Source organism: Ischnura elegans, chromosome 2, assembly GCF_921293095.1.
Source record: "Ischnura elegans chromosome 2, ioIscEleg1.1, whole genome shotgun sequence".
Taxonomy (NCBI): domain Eukaryota; kingdom Metazoa; phylum Arthropoda; class Insecta; order Odonata; family Coenagrionidae; genus Ischnura; species Ischnura elegans.
The window spans coordinates 85,604,203-85,621,980 of NC_060247.1; the positions used below are offsets into that span (position 1 = coordinate 85,604,203).

General features: G+C 36.1%; 1 protein-coding gene across 2 annotated transcripts in view; it reads right to left on the minus strand.

Moving 5' to 3' along the window:
- The window catches only part of LOC124154081 (connectin), a 726,624-nt gene extending 709,162 nt beyond the window's left edge, over positions 1 to 17,462 (minus strand). For both annotated transcript variants that reach the window (XM_046527589.1, XM_046527590.1), the window contains exon 1: positions 17,367 to 17,462. The gene's annotated coding sequence lies outside the window, so the exon portion shown is untranslated. The remainder of the gene's footprint in view (positions 1 to 17,366) is intronic.
- Between the last annotated feature and the right edge of the window lie 316 nt (positions 17,463 to 17,778).

Genomic DNA, 17,778 nt, shown 5'->3' on the forward strand with positions numbered 1-17,778 from the left:
TGGAATATCTTTATCTATTCGAAAGCAAGCAAGAGCAATGGGAGTAACTAAGAATGTTACAGGATTATAATTATTACATTAAAGAATTATTCAGTTGGAAACTAAGTATTTAAAACTTTCACTGCTATTCCCTGTGATTTTCAATACAATACCATTTTTTACACCTTGGCAATAAATGGATCACACCGAATAGTAAGGAATGGGAGCCTATAAATTCTAGGACTAAAAACACAAGCAAAATTAATATAAGTTTTGCATTTATGTGTGCAATTATGATTTCAGTAGAACAGATGTTGAAACCATTTTTCTTGCACGTATGTTTCAATTTCTTTATAATATTAGTAAAATTAAAAAGAAGAAGTTTGTGCTTTTTAATTTAAATTTTGCTTCTTTTTAATTTTAATAATGAATCGCTTTCACCAAGTTACGCCTCAAACAATCAATTTTTATGATATTAGAAAAACATAATTTTTAAATTAGACTCAAAATACCCGACAATGCCTCCTTTTGGGGCAACAGCCTGTAAAAATAATCACCTAAGGTTTTGAATGCATTAAGAGCAGTGACACCTGTTGAAGTCTCCGGCAGTTGATGATGTATTTTAAAACTACTTAAGACCTGAGTAAACTCGTACAGATTTTAATAGAGCATACGTAATATGTAGAACTAACTACCTATCCTAATTATTATGGGAAACAAAATACTATTCTACATATGACTTATGAGATTTTGCCCTTGTCTCTCTGTGCGGGCAAATACAACTCAAATATTACATCGCCTACAAATGCTCCCATCAGCAGAAAGAAAAAAACTTTAAACACAAACTTTTACCTTACGCATACTATACGCATTAATGATAAAATAAATAGAATTTTAATTGCATCTTTATGAGGATTATAACATACTATAGACTGACTTAAAAAGTTATTTGCTGGTTAAATTATTGCTCCTTAACAATGAATAGTATATCAACTCAATAACCTCCATTTATGTTCTCAGTGGCATTTATTGGATGTTACATTAAGACAAAGAAGTAGAGGGAAAGGAGTAGTGGCTAATTCATATGAATTTAATCTGGACTTGAATTATAAACGATAGTATAAAATCCAAAGACTTTAGCCACAAAAGAAAGTAGTTATTTCAAAATATAAAGGTACATTCGACGCAAAATATACCTATTAAGGCACTAATAACTAAGTAAAAACACTGCATGACGGTATTCTTCAATAATTTATTTCCTTCAAATTTCTTGGACAATATCGGCGGAAATTGATGTTTCCACGACTACAACCTAAAAACTAACAAGCACACTTTAGGCCAAAGGAGTGAAAACTCACCTTTAAATGAATGTGACCCAATTAAATCTATCCTAAAACCTTCACTTTGTATTTTCAACACGATGTTTATATATAGCGACCGGTTTCGACGTGTTCTTCGTCCTTTACACTCTAGACTGACTAGCAGTTTAGCTTGAAAATGACGTTTAACACGTCGAAAACGGTCGCTAAATATTATAATTGTGTGGAAAGTACAAAGTGTTTTTATATTATTTTATCATGAATAACTTCCACAAAGTTAATTCACCTGCCATCAACTTCATAAAACCTTCAATTCACTGTACCGATGTCAGGATGATCTAAATATGATCAAGTAGGAATTATTGTAGATGCTAATTAAATAAATCTGGTTTCTGTTCGTTAAATAATGCAGAGACAAGGAAAAATGAGGACTAGACTATTTTTTTTGTAAAATAGACCGAATTATAAAATTGCCCAAATGAGGAACGAAATTCGGAGCTCAATGGAGTTTTAACAAGAGTGAGTTATCATGTATTTTCCAATATTTCCTTCCATTGCATTCATCATTTATGCACCTGAGCGTATGTCACACGAAAATTCAATTACCTCTCGTTTACAATTCCACATTTTGACATAAAAAGTATCTTTCCAACGCATTCATCGACTTCGCAAAAAAATAAATAAATTTATTTCGCTCATGTAACGGAACTCAGCAACACTTTTCGCCATTTTCCAAGGTATGCAACTCGCGGTTGAACAGAATTTGGTAATGCTAATGATGGCCGACCTAGGAGATCAAAAAAAAAATGTGTGAAGTTAGAAAATACAGATTTGAAATTATTGAATTTCAACACAGCCATACTACATGGACAACCATTAGCTCTTCAATGATATATTTATTTATTTTATGTAATGCTAAACAGCAAAAAGCCAATTACCAAGGGCTCAGTATGCATTTATTTATTTTATGTAATGCTAAACAGCAAAAAGCCAATTACCAAGGGCTCAGTATGCTAAAAAAATTGAAAAACAGTAAAAAAACAAAGACAATGATGAACAAAACAATATTTAACATCATAATAACATTACAAACAACGAATGGTTGTATTCATATGATTGAGAGAGAAGATTTGTTAAGAAACAAGAAAGTATTGTCAAATATCCAAAAATATGAAAATATTTAATAAGTAGTATAGTATAAGTAGTAAATTGCATGATTCTGTCAAAACTATTCAAACCAACATTAAAAGCAACCTGGAGGCAGATTTTTTCAATTAGTAATAGTGTCATTGAAATTCCAAGTGTTTTAAATATATATAACCACATTTTATAAGAAATATTTATCTTATTTAATGTGGATTAAGATAAAGTAGCTGATAAAAAATTGCCGTAATCTAATTACTGACATAATACATCAGCTATTGTATAATTTCACAAAATGCCAATTGTCGTTATTATTTAATTTGAGATAATTTTTTTTGAGTCTCGTACAAAGATCAAGAGGCCAATCCCTTCCCTATTACAATTTTACATATTTCAATCATGAAGTCATGAAGATTGGGAGATTTAATATTGCGGATTATAGAGAAAATTCTCCAGCAGATTAAACCAGACTTGAACTCATAGCTGATAATATTATGTAATAGATTAATTACTAGTCTACTACGCTATGATTTTAAAGATATAATTCTATTACTTGTCACGGATGAAGAGAAGAGAAGAATATCATCAGGAAATACTTATTGACTATAAGTAATTTGGATTATTCGAAAGTGATTACACCAAGGCTAACCTAAGATTTGTTCATAACGATTACCTTCTCTGTCATGGTGTAACCTATCTATTAGAAACATGATTTACTATAACAATACTACAATATGACGATTTTCAAGAGATGACTTTTTCCGATCGAAATGGAGTCAAAAATGTTATCAAGGTCTACATCCGACGAGATAACAGAGTAAGATTTTCCAAGAATCTCGAAATAACTTCCTGGGTGGTCAAGGTCGCAACAACTGAGAAGTTAAAAAAAAGAAGGCAAGCAATGCAACGGCTGTTGACGGAATTCTCTTGCATCCATCCCCATTGACGTACCCTCCCAACCCAAAGGCCTCGAGATAAAACCCAATTCACATAGCGGCCGGGATAGATTACAAAAAGTTAATTATAGGACTTGAAGGCGCCAATTTCATAAGTACAAGTCGGAAAGATATAATTTCTGAGTTTATTTGAGAAACACTTCTGCACTTTAGAAGAGTGACGCACGAAAAGCCGCCTTGTTAAAAGAAACAATTGCGCTGACGATATGAATGCCTCAATTAGCAATTACAGCTTCCTCGCGGCAATGACCTCTCTTCACAGTTCCACGATTCAACGTCGACCAGCTTTAACGCTCTTATCTTCGCGAACTTCTGTGAATCTTCTTCCGCGTTGGGCTCAATCGAGTTCAAACTGAGAGGTTGGACTTACATATTTGGTTCCCACCATTTTCCCCAATGCTAATTAAGAGCACACTGGCTTTATGCATCCTCGCCTTAACGCCTCTCGTCAGAGAATTATCAATTTCGAAATTTAAAACATCTCTAAGGTGTCAAAAACAGAAATATTCCCATTTGAAGCACCTAGGATGCGACTTTTGATGAAATAAATTATTTTCATACCTGTTGTTAATATTATAAAGTAATGTTATCTCTCTCGCGTTGACGCCTCATCATCTATGAGTTCGAGAGAGATAAATAGAGAAAACCCACGAAAGAAATTTCTCCGCTAATTAGAGAATAGCAAAATTATTATTTGCATACGGGTAGGGAAAAATTTCCCATCCACGTGCCAGTGTATGTCAATACAGTGACTATGTGTTCTTGGATACTTGTTTCTCCACTAAATTTCTCCTCCGTTTGCTAAATTCCTTCAAATCAATGGCATGGATTGTCTTTGAAGTAAAATTTTGTGCCAGGCTCAATTTGAAATTTTAATTATTGATTCTAAGAAGATAGAAATATGTATTTAGGTATTAATTAAAATATGATATTTCGATCAACCACGAATTCAATCGATAAAGAGTAAGATAAGGCAGTTCAGTATTTGAATTTGTTGCTCTCAAATCTTGGATAAAAATCCTTAACAACTAATCAGATTTAATACCAGATTATATTATGATAGCTTGACAGATTCGAAATTTGGAAATAGGTTTTAGAAATCAAAAGGTTAAGAAAGGTGAAAGTGTTGCCACCATAACAGTTTTTACCTGAAGCTCAAGTCAATGACAAAATAAATATCTTTTTAAAGCCAAATGATCGTTACCACATTTCTTCGTCGCCAAATAAAATCTCCCTGTACGGAAAATACGTAATTTTCACTTCATTGGAAACCTAAAGAAGCTTTCCCAGATTCGCACTTTCCTTCGTGCGCATGATTATAGGGTATTCCGATGCATGATTGACTAAGGCGTGAGAGATCCTTACGCAAAATGCTGGCATCGAGAATGAAGTTAAACTCTTGCCAAGAGGTTACGAATCACGCAAAATCAATTGGGCAGCAAATGCAATCGGAGAAAGCCTAGCAGGCTTTTGATATCGATAGAACAATTTCGTCAAGTTATTGAAGCCAATTCATCACACGCATTTGACGTAAGAGAAGCAAAATAATTAATTAAAATTTTTCGTAAGAATTAAATGGCTGAGAGTTTTTTGGTAGTAGACCTAAACCAGAAAGAACCGTGATAATATGAAAATAAAATCATTTCGCAGTATGTTCTAAGAAATGAAGCTTTTGCATACTTATGGAGATATTATTATAATAAATTCAAGTTTTCTGTGCGGTTATTTCGGTTACAGCATGGTATACTTGTAATCCAGATATACCGTATTCAGTAATGATGAGCGGTTATAGTAAAAATTAATTATCCTAGGTTTAGTTCTTGATTTAAATTCGTGCAATATGGGCTCAATCTTGGAAGTATTTCAATATCTCATTTGATTAAAGCTAGGTAAATGATACCTCGACAATTAGTATGTAAATACCCGGATGGAAAATATCATTGCAATCATCTTTTCTTCAATCCAAATACCGAATTTTCGTCATCACTACACCTTCTTGATCGAGTATCTGGTGAGATGAAAAATAAATCTGCATGTATATTCATATAACAAATGTATAGAACGGGAAAATGAACTCATATCGTATTCTGAAAATCTAACTCGAATTGATGAAACTACCCTACCCACTCTTTCCAAATTTTAAGGGTCACAGTGAGAGCGAAAAAACTTTATGAAAGAACTGCGCATTAATATGGGTGAGTAAGTAGCTCGAAGCCATCAAGGCAATTGATTTTCTTTAAAGCGAATGCCAATTCTCCGTAACAACTAATCACACCATTATGCTAGATTTTGTGACAATACATCAATGCTGATGACGGTACTGATGACAATAACATGACGATGATACACCGATTCATGTAATTAACGATGAAACAATGTATTATATTTTAAAAATTAATTATAAATGGAAAAATGTTCATCACGCGTCCAACTTCGGCGGAGAACAGAGGGAAAGCAAAAACGGAGTTGAAAATTTACCATCACACTAATTTTATAGTATTTCATTTCAATTATGATCACCCAAGTCACGCATATTGTACAAGGCTGCAATAGGCATTTGAAGTTAAGACATTCTGCTGGGCATATTTTGAAAAAGAACGCGTCGTCGCACTTCAGCAGAGGGGTGGGTGGCAATAGGGCTCCGGGAAGGAAGCGAGTGAAGCAACAGGCGGGAGTCATAAAGGGGATAGGAGGGACGTGGTTGGCTGCGTGTCCCACAGGGAGGGGAAGTGCTGTTCAAGGGGGCAGGGATTCGGGGCCACCACCATGGAGAGCAGCAAGATAGTTAACAACGGATCGATCGAATTGGGTTGGGAGATGAGAGTAGAAGGAAGGTTGGAAAGTATTCTACCACTTTAAGTAGGGTCTCACGGAGAATTTGAGAATTATTTTTGCTGTATCCATCTTCATCTTAGACTTACCCTATCAAATCACAATACGGTTTCCTCCCTTCTATTCAGTTTATAAATCCTGTTATCCATATCCCCTTCGGGGCCAACCCAAAATTCTTCTCTTTAACATAGCTATCAGAAGCTTCTCCGACCAATACTCGTTCCATCTAAAACCCTAACCCTAAACAATGTAGACATGCTTTGCCGTAGAAGTAAAATATTCGGGAATGTATTGCTCATTATTCAGTTGCTTGCACCACCTTAGCATGACGACCAGCAAATTATTATTCCTACTGTCATTATTATTATTAAATTATTATTAAAGTATAAAATAATTCTACCGATTATGATTAATTCATAAAAAGTATTTAAGAAGTATTCTGGCAGTCTCCCCTACCTTCATGGACTACCCTCTTAATTCATAATACTCCCTTCTATTCTATCTAATAATCCTGCTCTCTTCCCTGAATCTCAATCCTCTCCCTCGCCCATCCAACATTCAACCCTCCAAAGCAGATTTCGTCATCCATACCCTTCTCGGTACACACTCCATACACAGGAAGGAAGGGAAGTAAGGAATTATAACTTTTTAGACAACTTAACTTAAAAGAGGACGCATGCTTCTTGCTCAGCGTTTATTTATATTAAACTAGTGTAAAACATATTTCTATGGCCCTTTATTACCTTTATATGTCAAAAGTATACACTCATTTACATTTTATGTCCTGATGATGGTTTAAAAATAATCCCAAGCCTCGGTAGAACTTGCATTTCAATTTTTTTTATCTACGCTCCAACATTCAAATTAAATAATAAATATAGAGGCTGTGGAATAGAAAAAAACACAGGAAACTGTTTAACAGGGTCTGCTCTTCTTACCCTGAAATTTCAAGTGGTGGCATGTGTGTTGTAAGAGAGTAGGACATCACCAAAAATGACTGATCAAGAGCGATGCAAGCGTTTTTTTAACGAAGATACGCAAATCCCTATCGACCGATCTTCTACCGGAACGCTTTATATCTTCTTGATACAAAATTTCATCTTGTATACTCTCTTCGTTCCTTGGTCCAATAGAAACAAAAATATGAGTAACGTAACTGAATGGATAGGTGAAGGATTCGTTATTGTCTAGAGCAATAAAGGGCATTACTAAATTCTAGACTGGATATAGTAGTCTATTATCACCTAGATAACAATGAAATACAAAGCTAGTGCTCTAAATTTCCACGCCAGTCGCCTATCGAGGTGGCTTGCGGGATATCATGCAGAGGTAGATGATTAAAATTTACTCTTTCATCTCGTAATTATCAGGAGATATTGGGCAGGCCTAATTTGACTTATACCTATATCTTAAATGTGAAATTTTGCTTCACATATTTTTGATGTTTTCTTGCAAACTACTGCGAACATAGAATGACGCGTTTTGAAAAATAAGAGGCTGGATTTTTTTTTCTTTCAGACCACATTTATAAATCGGTCACGCTCAGTATCACGCATAATCATATTTTCACGAGATATTTTTGTTTATAAATAAGCAATGCTCCACACTGAATCGATAAACTCTATGTTATCACACCCCTTTCTTAAATTATATAAAACAATTAGAAAATTTGTCCTCGTCTGGCTCTATTTAACACCAGCAATGTTGTGTACCTCGCATACCAATATATTTCCTTTCAAATCCAGAAGGTATGTTTGCCGTAAGACTCCAAACTCGTGGTCCTTCCCCACCATATAGAAAAACACTCAGCATTTTAACATCATAAGATCACAGGGCTGAGATTATTTTTTTTAATATAAAAACATACATTTTGAAATAAACACTCGCAATTTCTCACGATTATAAAATCTATTCCGACCTAGTTCTCGATGTTACTATATCATCTTCAAGGTACAAAATGGTTTTGGAACCAAAAATGGAATGTTTTGTGCCTCAAAGGTATTTAATAATATCGGAACCTAGGTTTGAATAAATTTCATAATCGTGGGATTTTGCAAGTGCTTATTTCAATACGGAAAACTTCCCCTCGATCACTCCTGAATCCTCGAAATTTATACATAAATTTTACCTGCTTGGACCGTCGCGTCGGCTGCCAGACCTATGTTTTGTTGGCACTAACGTGCGATGAGTACTTTGCACACCGATAACTCCACTCTAATCCGGAGGGTGTATGGTCTGTGGGGACCTCTATTCGTGCTCTCCCAACACGAGAACAATACCCGGGGGAATTTGTGGAGAGCACTTAGCCCCTTGTGACTGTGGCTAACGCATTCGTGAACGCAGAGTCAACACCGTCCGTACACTTCCTTGAAGCGCTTTCTCGCCGGGCGCTGAGCCGTGAGTAGGCACGGGCCGAGGGGCTTGCCCAGCAACTCCTCCTGCGGGAAAGCAGAGAGCATGGGCAGGTAGGAGAGGGTGTTGGGAAGAGAAAGGTCAGAGTTCAACGGAGACAGTTGATCCATTTCCACCGGCCCGCTCCAAAACCAACCCTTTCCCTCCCCCAATGGGTAGCAAAGGGGAAAGGCTGAAAGGGTTTGGAGCAGTGGCGCAGCGAGGGGGGGTTTGGGGGGATAAAACCCCCCCCAGGAGCTCAGAAATTTTTTAACATTAATCCATTTTACTAAATTGGATTGATGTCGCTAATATAATAGTTTAAGAATTAATAAAATATCTATCAGAAATCCGTACAACTCACCATTTTGAACCATTTATCTTAAAATTCCGTAATTTATTAATCTCGCTCATACCTCTTATCCTGGTGGGTATGTCATACCCCCACACAACCTGGTATTCGTTGCACCAAACCCCCCCCCCCAGCCTCAATTCCTAGCTGCGCCCCTGGTTTGGAGAAGTGGGGATTGATAATGGAGCTTTGATAATTCAACATATTCCTAACTTACAACGGGCTCGCTCTTAATTTTTTAATTATTGTCTATAAAGATAGTCCGTTTTGTTATGAACCTCTTCATCATCATCATCATCACTGACCAACTTAAGGGTGAATGGCGATATTTGGTGGAAATGTGTAGCATGAAACATATCTAATCGCAGAGACTACTATTGTATGTTACAAAAATGTTTTATTAGTCTGACCCAGATGTTAACACTGTACACTATGTCATTCAAAAAGATGTCACTGTCAAACCTTTAAGAATGACATTGTGTACAGTGTCGAAACTTGGGTCAGATTAATAAATGTTTTAGGAACATACAATATTATGTGCATCAGTGATTATGTTTCATCTTCACCACTGGTAAACAATCTTAAGATTAAGGTTTTACACAGCTCTCTACTCAATTCTCCTATCAGCTAATCTTTTCACACCTACGTGTTTCTTCTCTTTCAAATTCTTCTTTACCTGTTTCATAAATTTCATTCGAGGTCTTCCTTTTCTGTTATTGCATTTTTCTTGTACCTCCATCATGTCTCAAGATATGGTCCAAAAGGTTGTTCCGTCTTTTTGTCCAATTTTTCATGAAGTATCACTCTTCTTAGGACTTCTTCGTTAGTTACTCGATCGGTCCATTTGATCCAAATCATACACCGTCATATTTAGTATAATATTCCGGATGGCGAGTTTTAATCCTTTAATGAAGTTAGTGTTCGTACCTTACGATTCGGACATAAAAGTACCATCCTCAGGGCTTAAAGATAATGAAGGGAATTTTGACAATTAGGCCACAGGTGTACTTCCTCAATCGTACCAACTCTTAAGGCCTGGTTACACGATACATTAACACGTACGGGTTAATGTCTTAATGTATGAACGCGAGAATTAACACCAAAATGCACCGTGTAACCACCCAACTTGTGTGAATGCATGCACAGAAAATAGAACCTGTTGTAATTTGGTTCATGCATTTGTACATGTTCCGTTTCGGTCCACCAAAATCATTCACGCAAACGTACATTAACTTGTACGCGTTAATGTACCGTGTAACCAGGCTTTTAGACGCTCAAGATGATGATATACCGACTTTCGGTTTTTGCATTAAAAATCTTGAGGTCTCGCGGGCTCGCCTTAAAAATCTCAATGCCATGCCAATGTAAATGGTTATGATTCTAATTAATTGTTTATTATATTTCATATAAAAGTAAAACCAAATTTTTGTAAATTAATTTATAAAAAAATATAGGTACACGCTCACCATCGTTAAACTCAAAGGAATTTATCTCTTATTCCAAACGCGTGACGCGTTCCTTGTTCGGACTTGAGCTTTGTAAGAGCGAAAACGGAAATTGCGTTTGGTCTTCGTTTCAACGGATACTGAAGTCTTCTGCCTTCTTTTCATCCCTGACGTATTAGTATAACGCCCTTGCGTTCGTCATTTGTTTTTATTTAATTGTTTATATGTTTAAGATTTGCTCAGGTCTTCGAAATTTATCTCTCAAGGTGTCTCTTTATGATAGTATATCTGGAATAGCTTCGTTGACTTTTTCTTCCAGTTCATCAAAATACTTCTTAGCTATTTTCCGCACTACCTCTTTGGCTGCTGTTACCTGACTAATCGTGTACACCGCTCCATTATCCAAACATTGTCTTATTTTAAAAATAGAGCGCAGGTGTCGTCTCTCCATTCGATCAGTTTTATAAAACGGGAATCGCCATGAAATCGGAAGAGTTAAGTATCGGTCATCGTCCAACTCTGACCATCGCAACGATTCCACCGACCCACGAGGCAGCAAGCTCACTCTTCCGTGAAGAGAAAAAATTTCCACCTCTCGACGAGCGAATTCGAATGTCGACATAACTTTCCCACCAGCACTTCCCACTACTCGCTCCATTTAGAGGAACTTTTGAGTGTGATTACTACGCCTCAATTCGTGAGAAGATCGCCTACACAACCCACAAGCGCACTGATCCACCAGAAACACTTCATCATTCTTGCCTGCAGCGGTTTGCAGAGCCCAAATTAAGGGGCGTGAAGTCAGGGCACGAGTGTTTTCGTTTGTTATTATTTTAAAACATGAACCGGAAATGATAGGTTACAATCGGCCAAATGGCCGCTGTTATCCTCAGCCATTATTATTGCATCAGTTCTGACTCTTTTTCAAGGTGACAGCGAAAGATAGCCGCGTTTAGTATAATTCTATTCGTACGTGTTGGTGAAAACAATGAATGGTAATTTGTTATCCTTGCAGAAGTGATACAAATTAGATCCAAGTTCCTAATCTTTATCTTACAATTAGATAATAATATAATTACCTGTCGAAACGGTAGTTTTCCAGAATAGGTACTCTGATGAATAAGTACACAGACGGCATACATATGCCTCAAAAATGATAAAATCTCAGAACCATGCTCTGGTACATAGTTGTCAAAAATCCATTATGTTTCCCTTGATAACATTGCGTCAAAAGTCCCGACAACTATGATGAGTATTACGAGCAATTTAAGAATTGATGCTCTTATTGCAGGTAATGCAGGTTAAATAAGATAAGCATATATTAAATCCCTCATTAAGCATGCCGCGTTAATTAAATATTTACTATTTTCCAAAAAAGTTTGGAATTCGGTTACTTTAATCACTAAAATAGCAGTAAATATATCGTTCAGAGCAACCTAAAAAGCAATTAGGTAGATATATCTTAACTATTGGAACCCTTGTCAGTGGAATCTTCAATTTGCGTCAGTATTTTTCTCGTTAGTATGTTATAACTCCTACATCTCTTCCAATTAGAACAATATTCACGTAAAATTTCTTCACAAGAAAAATGCAGTAGGGGCATCATTTATTTTGCCAAGAAATCTACATCCGTTAGGGAAAAAATTCCTTTCACGGCTCGAAAATAATTCCAAAACCTCGCTCAGGAAAATAAAAAACTCATGGAATGCATGATCATGAGAAGTCACGAGCGGAAAATTTATCGCATCGCAATTCTCAGTACATTAAGTGTTTGCAAAGATGTCATAACGTTATTTTATGTCAATTTTATTGCGATATTGACCCCAAAACCTCACGATACTCAATCCTTCTTTGCTATCTTTGATTTCTGTAAATGTTTGCACCATTTTATGGCGTAAGGTATTTTTTCTGCCGGTGATGGAGAAAATATCATGCAGAAGGAGAAAATATTCAGGGCAAAGCATTAGATATACATATCTGTAGGCAGTGGCACAGCGAGGGGAGGGTTTGGGGGATAACCCCCACCCCCAGAACTCAGAGAAATTCTAAAGTTTAATCCATTTTATATAATTGGATAAATATTGCTTATAGAATAATGTAAGGATTAATAAAATACCTCCCAGAAAGCCGTAAAACTCACCATTTTGACGCATTTCTCTAAATGTTTTCTGGGAGAGGATACCCGCACCTCCCGTATTCCATACCCCCTGAATAGGGAAGTGCACTAGTGTTTCAAATGCACCAAACACATTTTTAAAATTAGAGTTCAGAATAACATTATGTCGTAAAACCACGGTTTAAATCCTAATAGTGAATACTTGATTCGAGATGACCGTCTGAAATATGGAAAAATTCAAAGGCCGCTAAAACGGGTGTCCATGTTGAATATTGGCCGTGACGTCACAAGGCAGTAGCAGAAGGCAGCTTCTATGCCGTTAAGTTCTACCACTATTATTGCATAGAAAAATTACAGAATTTGAGGGTATCCGTTTTTTGCTGTCATAAAATATCTTCAGAATATATATGTGGCTGCTTCTGTTTTGAGTAAACGACTTCATCATTGCGTAATATATTAATATTCATTTACGTGTCAACTTCAGTTTGGAAAGAGTAGTACGAATAGCACATTGAATCTTTAATAAATGCATGATGGCATTTATTTTTCGCTGGGTATATTTTGGCACAATGCCGTTTATCATGCCAAAACGTTTTTGTAAGAACCGAGTCAAACTAATAAACCTATTTCAGACGCTTGCTGCAAGACTTATTCGTTGCGTATGTATTCACGCCGGCCGGAACGTTCGTCCTTCGCAACTAGAATCATGGGATGTTAGCCTTATTTCCGAGCTGGCTGGTTGTTGCAATGGTTCGCTGTCCAGGATGGGTTCAAGAAAAGATAATCTTGGTTGGGAGAAGGAAAATCCCAACGATTTATAAATGGTATACCAAACTTTGATGCATTTATGGTTACTGAATTTTTGAATAAGGAGGACAGGTTCAACGCTCCATAGAAATGCGAGACGTTAAGGCTAACAAGGGGAGACCGCGTACCTTGCTGCATCTTTTTCAATTAGGGCGTTAGTTAGGCTGTAATTAATTAATTTTCATGCGTTACTTTTTACAAGTTATATATATAAATTCAAAATATCCGCAATTTCATAATTGGTCGCTTAGGGTAGTGGTAGCGTTAAGGATAGATCTCACCCAAAGGACCATGGTTCAAGACTACGTCATGGCATAATTTTTTGTTGTCTTCATTGTGATCATACGGCATCAAGTTTATCATTAATTATAATTGCAGCAATCATTGGCATGAGACAATTTTTTTATCATCATTATGGCGTTTAGGTATTTTAGCAGTGTCATTACAAACGCAGAGATACGATGACTACAAGGGTTGGTGTGCGCTAAAATGTTAATTTTTTCTTTGCTTATACTGACCAACTTCCACATTAAAAATGAAAACCACTCTTGCAAGAGCACATACCATTAAAGGCTCGCGGCAAGCAACAATATGCGTACAGTCATAATTAATAAGAACACAAAGCGAATATAAAATGCCATATATCTCGAACACTTGTAATTCACATTACTCCAAAGGGAGTTTACTTACTCAGTACATACCTCAGTGCCTAGTACTCAGTACCTACCAGTTTACCTCAGTAGCAGTGCTAAAAGAACCATTCTGAAATATAATTTCAATTAACAAATAGGATGAAATAAAAGTTGATAACCCTGGACCGGGCGCGCTGGCGTATAAAATACGTCAATCTTTGAAAACCAAGGATTTCGATTGTACGTACATTCTGGGCAATAATGGTCTCGTGTATTCTTACAATGTACTTTGACTGCCTATATAGCGAGTTTTCAAAGTTCGAGGTATTGTAGCTAATTTTTTGGATCAGCAAGATGAACCCGTCACCAGTGGAGTACAAATTACGCCGCGCGACCTGCCGTGTACTTTTATATCTGTATCACCTATAAATGTACTAGTTTCAACAAATAAAGATTAAGTTTAACAAAAATCGTTTGTTATCATATATGCACATATCATGGGCAAAGTACGCAATTTGCCCGGTCGTGTAAAATAACGGTCGCGCCATAATTCTTTAACCAAACTACTTTCAGTTTATACATTACATAGGTCTACGCGGAAGATGCTATATTTTGACTCGACACACTTTCTGATGTGACTGAGGTACCTACTAAGTAAATTATTATAATATAAATATCAATTTGATCTTACAATACCTTCAAATGATCTTCAAAACAGAATATCATCGATAGGTAAGAGTCAGGAGCAGCCTTGAACCATTTATTCCGTATAGCTTGTGCTTAAGGCACGGGAATGAATATCTTCTCCAGGCTTTTGTTTCGACGTCGAGATGAAATTTGGAACAAAAAATCATTTATAATTCTATTTTGAATTCATGTTTTCGGTACTAGACGACATTTTTAGGAAGCAAACTCCACCGATTCCCGGAAACTTTCGCCGCGCTAAAGAAGGCGACGGAATACAGCGATACTCCACTGGTGACTACTGCCTTGTGACGTCACATCTCAATCAAGATGGAGGCACTGTGTTTCAGCGCAACATGAAATTTTCCGACTTTCAAAACGTTTTAAAGTGCATACCCCAGATGCAGAAAATAAAAGTGACTATACCAATGTTTCTTTTTTAGGCTAAACTTTCAAAATCAGCAATAAAAAAAAATTAGTGCACTTCCCTATTAGTTGCTCCTAAACCCCCCCCCCCCCCCCCCTAGCCTTAATTCCTAGCTGCGCGTCTGTCTGTAGGCATCATATGCAGTGCTTCTGACGAAATAATCGACCATTTACGCAACAACTATTTTATAAGTGCGATAATTCTCAATAATCTCCAGAAAACTGACGAAATATAGCAAAAAATATTCCAATAAAAAGTCATTTTAAGTAAATATATGAGCATTACAATAAACTATTTAGAGATATTATTTTCAGCTAAAGTGTATTTGCGAACTCTCGTATCATGGTTTCCATTTTGCGAAAATAACAGCCACCATCAACCTTGCATTGTGTACAATAATATGAGTACAGTCTATGACTTCAAATTAATGTAATGTTAAAATTTTAAAGGATTAAATGTATCGTGAAATTACCCTTGGCAGAAAATTTGCGGCGATAGATAAACAAAGTTAAGACGATAGAGAATAAACGGAATATCCATTGAAAAAATCATGAACACCCACAGGAAAAATGAACGCTTCGGAAAGCATGAGAGGAAACCTAAATTTTATCTAGATTGAGTTAAGCAGAGAATCGTCTCGGTCACTTACACTGGGAGCCTGTTTTTCGAAGGTCTAGCTTCCATTAATTCATACTGACACGCCGCGGTTTAAAACTATCAGGCGCCATCAACTCCAATTTAATGATGGAATTAAAAAGAATAAATTGATCATGGGTTAATTTTTTTATAGTACTTAAAATCTTTGACCTGATTTTGTCACGAGCGTTGATTGCCTCAAAATAATGAATAAACGTTCAATACTGAGGGGAATCATCCCAAAATAAAAAAACGCCTGCAGCCTACAGCGCGACGCTGATAGCTTAAATGGTGACACTCAAAAAGTACCGAGCAATGGCAATTTGCCCCCAAGTCTCCCATATTGATGGAATTTATTGATAATGGAGAACGTCATTTCCGGCATGTCATCACCAGCTTATTTTCTTGTCACTCATGTTTTCAAACTTATCGCCTTTTATTAATTTTGAACATGCAAATTCCACTTTATAATTAAATCAGTTCGATGTGACAAAGGCTTACCGCGATAACGTTTATTAAACAGCCTCGTACAATCCAGAGTGATTTCGTCAAATATGATGTAACAGCAATTACTCACGCATGAAAGAATTTATAATTAGACGTCTCACTGAATTGCCTATTAGTGTGCGCGATGAAGTAACGAAAGGAATGTTGTAAACATTTAATTTTTTATCTTAGAAATTTCATGAAAAAAGTTAAGACTGTCGAAAAAAAATTGTTTGGCATAATAAGTACTGCTCTCAGTCCTCTACAACTTACAAATAAGCAATAACACTAAATATTTCTAAATGCAAAGTAAGAAAATAAAACAATTCCATGATACTATTCCGTTTTTTTACGTCAACCATTTATTTCGACAATTTCCAATGAGATATGACGCACATATATTGCTCTGAGTTCATTCAGAGTTAATCAGTGAGAATCTTGGGGACAATCTACATCTGTTCTACGAAAACTTTTAAAGGAAACCAAAATAAAACGCTGATACCTGGCGAGTGCGCATATTATTACGCTTAAAAAGTAGTCATTAGGAGCTATGATAAATAATGATATGCAGCCAACCTACTTAAAGAGAGGTGCTTCCATTGATTGAAATATTAATAAAATAGAGATTTACAAAAGTTTACTTAAAATATAAGGGAACAAATATTATGATAACTTTGAAAATACCGTCAAATGCATATATGAACTCCAAAAAGCACAGCTATGTGACACAATATTCAGGAATTGGGCCTTGAAATTTGCTGTGGAGCCAGAGAGCATGCTAATCCGCGCAGTTGATCTGAAGGGTCCGCAGTTTAATTCCGGGTTCCGGTACAGTTTTTCTCTCTCAAATGTTGCAAAAGGAATCGCATAACGTGTCATATTTGAAACAATAAATCATTATACGTAGGAGAATATATTATCTAGGAATACTATACAGGTAGTTTATAAATGGAGGAAGCAAAAACTGGATATACCTTTGAGCAGTTCCTCAATTAACTGACAAAATTATATTTGTTGGACATGTTAGGGCCTAAAAAATAGACAAATATGTTAACAGTTTTAATAATCGAGGAAAGAGGAGAATTTCATTGGAACAATCATGGTTTTTAGGGATCACATTTTGCGTGCCTGCAAAAATCATATAGCTTTGTATTGACTCACCAATTGTTTTCTGTTTCCTTGGGCTGAGAAAGGAAGTGCGCCCTCAGATATGAAATTGACTCACACCAGACTTCCGAGTGAAAGTATCCTTCCACCTGCAAAATAAAACAATAATACATTTTTAATCGAGTCATTGTGCGAAACGATACTCGTTTATAACATCACTTGCTGAATTTAACCGAATATTCCGTAAGAATTAAAAATTCTCAATATAAATGGTCAAAATCATAAATTTATTTGAAATCACGCCATTTACGTTGTTTTTTCAAAAATGGGGTATGACATATTATGCAGAGACTTAGAAGATTAATGCTGTAAAGCTGAAAAAGGCAAGGGTGGAATAATTTTAAAAAGCCTTAATCTTAGGCCTACAAAAACATTACTAAAGAGAATTTATGGTTCGGTCGTAACT